Genomic DNA, 7,026 nt, shown 5'->3' on the forward strand with positions numbered 1-7,026 from the left:
AGTTTCTAAAAAAACCTCTAAATTTACCAAGGCCGGTCTAGAAAGCCCATGGAGGGGGTGAGCATAAAAACTAGACACACCCCTCCCCATGTGCTCATTTGTGCACCCATGTGCCATGTGCACCCATGTGCTTCACATTTACATTTCATTTGGCTAGCATTAGGGTTGCATTATGGTCCTCCTTAGCCTATAAAAGGAGGAGCCTACACCTTGTATTTTCAAGTTTATTGTGAGTAAGGTTATGCTGCCATTTTTGTGCACAAGCTTTACTTCTCCTAGAAATCTAGGCTCTAAACTTCAATCCTTTCACCTTCTCCCTTGAGCTGGCCGAACCACTCAAACACCAAACTCATCATGCACCTACAAGGCCAACACAACTCCTAGGAGGGTCTTGATCATCTCACCCATTGCTTCCGCACCTTATTTTCTACTTTGATTCAAGAAGAACACATGAAAATGCCATCATTTGGTATCATGAGCTTTTGGTTCTTCAAGATGAGTAGCTTGGTCTTTTAAATTTTCAGTTCTTCTTTACTTCATATTGTCATTTAAATTCCATACTTGTCTTGCTGTTTTTTACTTTTTAAATTGTTCTTGGTGTGCTTATGGAAGATCCAACCAAAGCACAATTGTTCAATTGATCTTGAACAAATTCTGTGCAGCTTGTGATAGGATTCCTTACACCATTGAGTGGCTGTTTTCTTTTAGGAATTTGAGTCCTTTATTGCTTTCTTAATTTTGCTTCATTTTATGCTTTGAGTCTTTATTTTCTGAATCTATAAATGTTGTGTCAAGTCATGTGAATCCATATTTGTCAACAATTCTTAGTAGTCCTATTATTGGCTTGATTGTTTCTTGCTTTTGGGTCTCTTTAATTTGTTTGAATCTGCTGTTCTTTGATCCTTTGGTGCCTTTTTTATTTTTAGTTTGAGTTCATATTGTGTTTAGATCATACACAATTCTATTTCACAAATTTCCATTGTGTCTAAACTTTGGTATCTTGCTGTTTTTGTTTCCAGTTTTCAGATTCCCTGTTTACACCTTCTCTGTTTTGGCTGTTTTAACCCAGAAAAATATTTCCACCCATAGGAAAATTCTGATTTTCTGGAAAATGCAAGTTTAAAGTGTTATAGAAAAGACAAAAAAAGAATTAGGTCAAAAGAAGCAACAGAAAAAAAATGATAAATCTTTTAAGATCAGAGTGCAAATCTGAAGCGCTCCAGCTGGCCTAACCGAACACCAATTTTGCAAAATTTATTAAAAAACAATGGTGCATCCGTTTTGAGTGAATCCAAAGCCAGATTTTAGATAAGATCCTGAATCTCTTGCATAACAAATTTCAGAGCAAAATTCCAAAAATACAGATAAGCATAAATCGGGGAACAAACACGTTTTCTGGCCCACAACATTTTCCAGTGGTGCTGTTTTTTTTATTTGGTCATCTAATCTAGTGCTTTTCTTTAGGAATTCTTTTGTGTGCCAACTTTTATTGAGTACCTTTAATTGTTTGCTTTAATTTCTTGAATCTCTTTCTAAGTTGTCATATTATAAATCCTTTTGGCGGTACTGTTTTCTTTCAATTAAATTTGTTTCTTGCTTTTGTTCCTTGACCTCTCTTTTTGGGTGCTGGAATTTAATTTCTCCCTTGGTGCTTATGTGCATGGAATTTGACTTGGTTTAAGGTTTAGCCCTTGTGAATAGGTGCTGGAAATTGGAGAATTAAAGCCAACATTCTAAGGAGGAGACAAAGCCAAAGCCGAAACAAGCTTTCTTGAAACAAACACTACAAACACTTAGGAGATCAACAATCAAGACAACAAAGAAGTGCACTAACCAAAAGGAGGAACAACAAAGGGAGTTTTCTCTTATTTTCTTTGCAACTTGGTTTATTGTTAATTACCTTGTTAATTACGTTTAGACGGTGAGTGTGTCTTCAAGGGCTCAAAGTGTCCAAGAAGCCTCACCTAGGGCCGAATAGTATAGCATTCTTGATTAGTAATTGTTACTTGTTTGTAATTGCCTTTTCTTTTGCTTAGTTAGTGACGCTTTGCATGGTTATTTTGTTAAGTTTGTGTTAAACCGACTAGCTTTGTTGATTAGTAGCTTGCATTGTTTTCTTTCTTTGAAAATTTGATTTCTCAACTTAATTGTGTTCTAAGTGGTTTACTAAGAGAAAGTTTTGTGTGAAGACATTGAGGGATAGTTTTTGGCTAAGGCAAAGGCTTGGTATTTAAGTAGTCCTTTGTGACTCACCTCCCTTACCTGGAAAACTACCTTCTTTGACTTTCCTAAGTTTTCTCAAGGTAAAATACTTGTATACACAAAGCTTTAGCCATGTCTTCTTGTTCTCATTCTACAAAGTCTATTGGAAGTGAATTAAAATCTTTAAAAACTCTTTTGAAAGAAGTTTCACAAACTGTGCAATCAATTGCTTATAGACAATTGGAGAGTGAGACTAAACTTAATGTTTTGACTAAAGCAAAGGATGAGAAGTCTCACATTCTAAAAAAATTACCTTCTCATGCATATATCTCTAAAGATCATGATTCTTTTGGGGAGGGGAGCATTAGAGTAAATGATTATTATCAAGCACCCCCTAGAAGACATAGAAGAGATAGAAAAGAACAAGAAAACCCAAGAGGGGTTAGGGTAGACCAACCCCATTTCCATGGAAAAGAAAATATAGAAGCATGCGTAGATTGGGAAATGAGGGTAGAAAAATTGTTTGCTTCCCATAAAGAAAGAAAGGAAAGAAAAACACAAAAGAAGAGAGGGGAAGTCGAAAGGGAAGCTAAAGAAAAAGAAGAAAAAGAAAAGCATGAGAAGACCCTTGAAGAACAAAAGGCGTGGGAGAAGAGTGTTCCTTCCCACAAGGTCATTCAACAAGACCAAAGATTTAAAAATACCTTTGAAAATATGTGTCTTGTTGAACAACCTCAAAGCCTTACCTTTTGTAAAGGAACACTTGCAAGCCTAAGTGAAAAAGAAGAGTCTTTAAAAGAAGCTTGCATAGATAAAAATGAAATAGATTATTTCTCATATGTGCTAGGATATCACCAAGTGAATGTCAAGTTTTTTTATAAGCATCTACAAAAACAATTTTTTATGTGAAGTAGTGCCTAAAGAAACTTGTCATGTCTTATTGAGACAACCATTGCAAAGTGTACAAATCCTTATAAACAATGGTTGTCACAACGAGACTATCCTTACACATAAGAGAAAAAGTCTTCATGAAGGAGAACTCATGGGACAAATTAGAGTTGATAAAACTCTAGAGCTTTTAAAAGGAAAACTTTTGTCCCCCATGAGAAAAGAAGTTCAAATACATTACCTTAGGTACAATTCTTGTTTTCAAACTACGCCCAAGGCAATGTCTCATAAACTCTATACTCCTTCACCTTTTGCAAATGATCCTTGGGAAGATATAAATTTCATATTAAAACTCCCTAGGACAACAAAAGGTTGTGATTCAATCTTCATGGTTATGGATAAACTCTTCTCTAGAGAAGTGATACATCTTCATGGTTTATCTTCAAGCATAGTGTTGAATAGAGTTCCAAATTACGCAAACCATGATTTGAGGATTTCCTTTGGAAAACTTGCAACTAAATTGCACACTTTAAATTCTTATCATCCTCAAACGCATGGTCAAAATATATTTGAAAATCTAGCTCTTTCTACTATGCCTAGAATAATCATGAAGTGCACACACAACTCTAGAGGTGAGCAAACATACCATAAAGTAGTTCACAAAACTACTTATATTTCTACTTTTAAAGTTATGTGTGGGTTCAATCATCTTTCTCCTTTTAAGTTGTTACCATCTTCTATAGGATTTATGCCTAAAGAGAAAGTAACCACAAATGAACATTTTAAAATACATAAGATGATTAGAGACCACACACAACCATTAAAAGAGAAACTTTGTCCAAGGTTGCCAAAACCAAAAGAAAAACAAAAATGGCAACCTAGTAAAATTAATTTGCAAACTAACACCTATGCCTTATTTGATTATTTCTATAGGTGGACGTTTGATCCAGGAGGACAAGCTTTGGCGAAGCAAAAGGTTGCTATCCGAGATCAAGTCTGTAGATCTGAGGATAGATCTTCTCAAGAAGGAGGAGATGATGGACACCATCCAGCCACATCCATTCCCCTAGCCATGAAGAAGAAGAAGCAATGGATTTGAGGACAAATCCTTTTCAAGAGGGAGGGGATGATGGAAGAGGCCCAAGCACAAGCCCACATGCAAGCCCACCAAAGGGTAGATTTGGGCCAACCATAGAGTTATGGCCAAGAGGATCCAAGAAGACGTTCTTTTACATGTTCAAATGCCATAAACTCTAGTGTAGAGTAGACTTTAACTTCTTGTCAAAATTAGCATAGGAACTTTATTTGTAATTTTCTTAGAATTAATTTTGGCACCTAAAACACCAACCTAGGTAAACTTAGAGTTTCTAAAAAATCCTCTAAATTTACCAAGGCCGGTCTAGAAAGCCCATGGAGGGGGTGAGCATAAAAACTAGACACACCCCTCCCCATGTGCTCATTTGTGCACCCATGTGCCATGTGCACCCATGTGCTTCACATTTACATTTCATTTGGCTAGCATTAGGGTTGCATTATGGTCCTCCTTAGCCTATAAAAGGAGGAGCCTACACCTTGTATTTTCAAGTTTATTGTGAGTAAGGTTATGCTGCCATTTTTGTGCACAAGCTTTACTTCTCCTAGAAATCTAGGCTCTAAACTTCAATCCTTTCAGCTTCTCCCTTGAGCTGGCCGAACCACTCAAACACCATACTCATCATGCACCTACAAGGCCAACACAACTCCTAGGAGGGTCTTGATCATCTCACCCATTGCTTCCGCACCTTATTTTCTACTTTGATTCAAGAAGAACACATGAAAATGCCATCACCTTGCACCCATGCTGGGAAGAAACATACAGGCCTACATGGACGACATGGTGGTAACTTCGCACGAGAGGGCGGCACACAACTGATCTAGAAGAGTTGTTCGCTACCATATCCAAGTACCACCTCAAGTTAAACCTAGAAAAGTGCGTCTTCAGCGTAGAGGCAGGAAAGTTCTTAGGGTTCATGCTCACAGAGAGGGGGATTGAGGCGAACCCTGACAAGTGTGCAGCCATCATCGCCATGAGGAGCCCAACCTCAGTGAAGGAAGTTCAACAACTGACAGGACGAATGGCAACATTATCGAGATTCGTATCAGCTGGAGGAGAGAAGGGCCACCCTTACTTCCAATGCCTCAAAAGTAATAGTCGTTTTGCGTGGACAGACGAGTGTGAAGCAGCGTTTCTCAAGTTGAAGGAGTACTTGGCGACGCCACCTGTGCTTTGCAAGCCACAAGTAGGTGTCCCCCTCCGCTTGTACTTTGCGGTGACTGAGTGGGCCATTAGCTCTGTGCTGGTCCAGGAACAAAACCAGGTGCAGAAGCCCATTTACTTCGTAAGCAAGGCCTTGCAAGGCCCAGAATTGAGATACCAGTCACTAGAGAAGGCAACACTAGCAGTAGTATTCTCAGCACGAAGGCTCCGCCACTATTTCCACAGTTTCACAATGGTGGTAATGACAAATCTCCTCATCCAGAAGGTGCTTTAAAAGCCAAATGTAGCGGGGAGGATGGTTCGCTGGGCGGTCGAGTTGTCAGAGTTCGATATCCAATATGAGCTCAGGGGGTCCATCAAAGGGCAAGTCTATGCCGATTTCGTGGCAGAACTTTCACCAGGAGGAGACTCTCAAGAAATGGAAGTAGGGGCACAGTGGATGCTCTCAGTGGATGGCTCTTCCAACTAGTAGGGGAGTGGGGCTGAAATTATCTTAGAAGGGCCCAATGGAGTATTGATCGAGCAGGCTTTACTTCGCCTTCAAGGCAAGCAACAAACAGGCGGAGTACGAAGCGCTGATTGCTGGGATGCTCTTGGCTAAAGAAATGGGCGCTCAGAGCCTCTTGGCAAAGAGTGACTCACAATTGGTCACAGGGCAAGTAACGGGAGAATATCAAGTGAAGGATCCACAGATGGCCGCGTACTTAAGGTATGTCGAGATGTTGAAAAGAGCCTTCGCTGCGTTTGAGCTGGTGCACGTCCCCAGGGAGCAAAATGCCAGAGCTGACCTGCTTGCCAAGCTGGCCAGCTCAGGCAAGGGGGGAAGGCAGAGGACTGTAATCCAAGAGACCCTCAAAACGCCGCGAAAGTTTGTTGCAGACAACAGGGTAGATGTTCTTCACGTCAGCACAACAAGAGGAAATCCACGTAACCATCGCTCCCTGAGTCAAGACACAGCGAGGGCACCCTGCATCAGTACTTACGCAGCCTCGCCATATGAAGAAAAAGGTGTACAGGTATGCACTTTGGAGGAAGGTGACACTTGGATGACCCCTTATAGGCGATACCTAGCGGATGGAATCCTCCCAGCAGAGCCAGAGGAGGGCAAGAAGATCAAGAGGAACGCCGCCAGGTACACCTTAGTGGATGGGATATTGTTCAGGCATGGGTTTACGCACCCTATCTTGACGTGCGTAAGCGGCGACGAGTGAACCAGGATAATCGCTGAACTTCACGAAGGTATTTGTGGGAGCCACGTGGGAGGAAGGTCCTTGGCGTCCAAGGTGATACGTGCAGGGTTTTTCTGGCCAACAGTAAGAAAGGATTGCGTGCGATACGCCCAGCATTGCAAGCAATGTCAGATGCACGCTGATTGGCACAAGGCGCCGCCAGAGGAACTGAAATCCATATACAGCCCATGGCCTTTCCATACTTGAGGGATTGACATCCTAGGTCCATTCCCATTGGCGATAAGACAGATGAAGTACTTGATCGTTGCCATCGAATACTTCACCAAGTGGATAGAGGCCGAACCAGTAGCACAGATCATCGCGCACAAGGTACAACACTTTGTTTGGAAGAACATCGTGTGTCGTTTCGGGGTACCAAGGCATCTTATTTCAGACAATGGCACCCAGTTCGCAAGCTAACAATTGGGGAAGCTATGCACGGAAGTAGGA

The sequence above is a fragment of the Phaseolus vulgaris genome, chromosome 11, assembly GCF_051622355.1.
Source record: "Phaseolus vulgaris cultivar YP4 chromosome 11, ASM5162235v1, whole genome shotgun sequence".
Lineage (NCBI taxonomy): Eukaryota > Viridiplantae > Streptophyta > Magnoliopsida > Fabales > Fabaceae > Phaseolus > Phaseolus vulgaris.